The sequence below is a fragment of the Myotis davidii genome, unplaced genomic scaffold (genome assembly GCF_000327345.1).
Source record: "Myotis davidii unplaced genomic scaffold, ASM32734v1 scaffold438, whole genome shotgun sequence".
Taxonomy (NCBI): Eukaryota; Metazoa; Chordata; class Mammalia; order Chiroptera; family Vespertilionidae; genus Myotis; species Myotis davidii.
Window position 1 is genome coordinate 2,485,568 of NW_006290031.1, and position 3,992 is coordinate 2,489,559.

Below are 3,992 nucleotides of genomic sequence, written 5' to 3' on the forward strand. Positions count from 1 at the left end.
TACAATTTTATATCCTTCACTATAGTTTTATATGGCAGGAAGGGTGGGAATATCAATATCTTCATGTTACAAAATGAGTCGTCAAGTGATTATATCAATAGCTGATTGAGCAAGAAAGAGAAGGTTAAAAGTAACCTTAGAAGAACCAAAAATCATGTTATATAAGTATATTACAAAAAAGAAGAAAGACTGGGGTGATGAATGAGCTAAATTCTCACTCACCATTGCAGGAGATCAGTGTCCACAGTGATGAACCAGGAATTTATGGTATGCATATTTTTAGTGTTATGGGTGTCAGCACCAAAAGAAGAAATGGTTAAACTTGGGGACTTCTGAGAAGTGAGGGAATGGGACAGAGTAATGATGCTTTTAAATATTCTTCCGCTACTATTTAACGTTTTAAACCATGTTCATAGATTACTTACATTTTTAAAAATTGTTCTTAAAATAATACATGAGGAGTTTAGAAAAAACTGCTATTAATCTCCAGGATCTTCTCTAAGCTCACTAAAACAACTCATCCCACACTAGCCTGTATAGGATAGGAGGTTAGTGGATATCAATCTTATTTCTTTCCACCCCATATTCTTTCCACCTAAGATATGATATGCATTCAACAATTATCTCTTGAAAGAATGAATGAATGAATGACATCTCAATTTCAGCCATTAAGTCTCCATTGAAACCTTTGTGTGTAAATGAAGGAATTTTGGTGGAGGGGGTAGAATGAATGCTTTGTTTGAGTGGATGTGGCTGGACCTTCTCAGTCTGAGAGCAATGAAGTCGGGCATTGTTTCCAGATCCCTCCCAGTGATTACCAGCAGCCTCTGAATCACTGTTACCAAAACCATCCAGCAACTATGCTCAGCACTGGCTAAGGTGACTTCATTCTTCCTGTACCCAGATAATACTCTAGCTCCACAAAAGAGCATCCAAGTGCCAAGGGGAAAATTTCCCCTCTGTACATGTTAGGTATATTTAGCAGCCACCCAACCTCCAAAGAGAGACTTGGAATGAGTTTTTAAATAGCATGAAAACATTATTTTGTGATGAGCTTGCTTTTAAATACTGTGACTCACTGTTTAATAATTAATCTGGCTTTGAGTTTCTTTGCTGCCAAAAAATGTCTAAGGTAGCCTGCATAGCTGAAATGGACCACTCAGACAGCGAAGTTGAGAGAGAAAACACTACATCCAAATTCAGAGCACAGTGAATTAATTTTCCAGGTCTAGCTGGCTCTTGAATACATAACTTTGCTTTAAAAAATTTCCCAACATCTATTTTTGTTTTTTTCTTCTGTGTAAGGACAAGCACAGGGGGAAGAAAGTATGCCATCTGTCCTCAAAGTAACTAATTCATTTTTCTTAATGCTAGATGGAAACCACCATTTTACAAGTCACAGGAGAAAGCTTTACAAATAATCTATGAAATAACTCAAATATGACCTTCGCTTGACACTGGACAATGTGTTCACTTTTACCTGGAAGTTTTCTTACTCCTAAATACAACACCTTCCGTTTGAATTTATTATGCTAGATATGCTTGAAAGAAAAAGTAAGACCTGAGTTTTCACAGAGGAAATCACTTTTAAAATGGATTTTGAGAGATGGGCAAGATTTCATCAGGTAGAGTCTGGAATAGAAAATTATTTCAAGAAAAGAATAACGTGGAGCCTTAAAATAATAAATAAATAAAAAGTAACCTCTGACAGCTATGTCAGAATGTCACTTCTGAAGCAAAATTAAGTTATCACAAATGCCTCTGCTCAAATAGCTGCTCCCGCTCCTGTAGCCTCCCTTACTATGCATGCTTGCCACCGCAATCCTCTCCCTGCCACCTACCCTGCTCATGAAACAACCATGCCACATACAACTGGAACACTGTGACTCCAAGACAGCGAGCCCAGCTTGACAGGAGCAATGTTAGCGCTCTAGAGCCAGACTCAAAAACTCTGCCATGGGAGTCTTTATGTCACTTCATGAAAAATGATCCTTCCCTCACAGTTTGCCACTGTTGTTAAACAGGGGTCTTAACAGGGCCCTCCCACCTGCACTCTCCTTGGTAATTAGACCATCTGGTCTCTGTGCACATATTTCATGGGTGACTCACATATAAGCTAAGTGATAGGTAACCAAATTACAAGGCTATAAATACAGCAAGTGTTGTCTGGAAAAAAGAGCCCAAGTGGTTTATGAAGTCAGCAATATTCTTACAACTGATCCTTACAACAGCTAAGTTTTCTTTCCCTCCCTTCTCTACCTCCTCCCCACTTAGGTAATTTGATATTATATATGTCTTCAAGTATAAATCAAAAGTAAATTATTGGGAAAAGGTAACTTGGACCTGAAAGATTTTAATTATAGCAACATTTTTTATTCATAAAACGACTAGCTGGATTGTCTCCAAATAATGTACATCTACCCAGAACATTTGGAAACGGGCAGAGCTCTTGGTATGCATAGCAAATCTGACCATGCACCAACTGACTTCTCTTGGTATCAACATTTTGTTTTTTCTGCCCAACTGGGGTTTAGCTACTGAATCCTAGAAAGAAATCCATCCATTGGGTAGGATTTCTCAAAATAAAGGTAATACAGGTTTCATGTGTCAAAGAACCAAATTGATAGTAATCATTATAAAAATAAAGACAGCCAACACTGAATGGAAATCGACAGTTAACACTTGGCCAGTTTCTACTCTCTATTTTACCATCCACATCAAAGCTATTTTTATTTTAAAACTAGAGGCCCGGTGCACAGATGCATGCACTGGTAGCGGGGCATGGCCTGTAGGGATCGGCCAGCTGCGGGAGCAGCTGCTCATCCTGGTCAGCCAAGTGGTACTCCCACTGTGGGAGCACACTGACTACCAGGGGACAGCTCCTGCACTGAGTGTCTTCCCCCTGGTGGTCAGTGCACATCACAGCAACTGGTCAACTGGACATTCTGGCCATTCTGCTGTTCAGTCTCTGGGCTTTTATATATATATTTTAACACTGTTCATCTTCTGCCTAAAAATTTCTGTTAGCATGAAAACTAAGCACTTACTCTGACCTCCACCTACATCATTATTTCTCATGATGCAGACTGGCTCCTACGTGAAAGCCAGAACCATGTTTTTGTCCATTTTGTACCCTAAGCATCTACTATAGAGCATCACAGAAAACTGATGCTTATCAAACTAAACCTTATTAAACAAGAGGCCTGAATCTGTGTGTGTGTGTGTGTGTGTGTGTGTGTGTGAGCGAGAGAGAGAGAGCGAGCGAGAGAGAGAGAGAGAGAGAGAGAGAATGAGAAAGAGAGAGAAAGAAATCTGTATAAAGCTTCTTTCTATTATTTACATCTTAAAATCTGTTCTCAGTGTGACATAAGGGACTTTTCTTAATCTGACTCCAGTCTTCCCTTCTGATATCACCTGCCCCTCCACCTCAGCACCATAACTAGGCTCACCTTCTCCAATGTCAGAGCAAATATTTGCTCTCCTCCTAGGCACACTGCCTAGACCTTTATGGAATGATGATCTCACTTAATGAAAGTTGAGTCTTGAGGCATTCCCATAAAGGTCAGAAGCAGAGACAGGAGTGAGTCCTGGAATGCAGAGAATGAAAGCCAGGAAACAAAGACATTGTAAAAGAATGAGAGTAGAAATTTAGGCTTGACTATTTTTTTCTAAAGACTAGAACATGAATGTGGATAATGTTTACCTATTCATAAGAAAAGAAGAAAAGGGATGCATTTTGCTTTGAGACATAAAGAATTAGAAAGTTGGTCCCAAGTATATTGTAACATCTAATACAGCAGTTCTCAACCTGTGGGTCGCGACCCCTTAGGTGACAGAAGTCGCCTAAGACCATTGCAAAACACATATATAATTATATATTGTTTTTGTGATTAATCACTATGCTTTAATTATGTTCAATTTGTAACAATGAAATTGGGGGTCACCACAACATGAGGACTGTATTAAAGGGTCGAAGCATTAGAAAGGTTGAG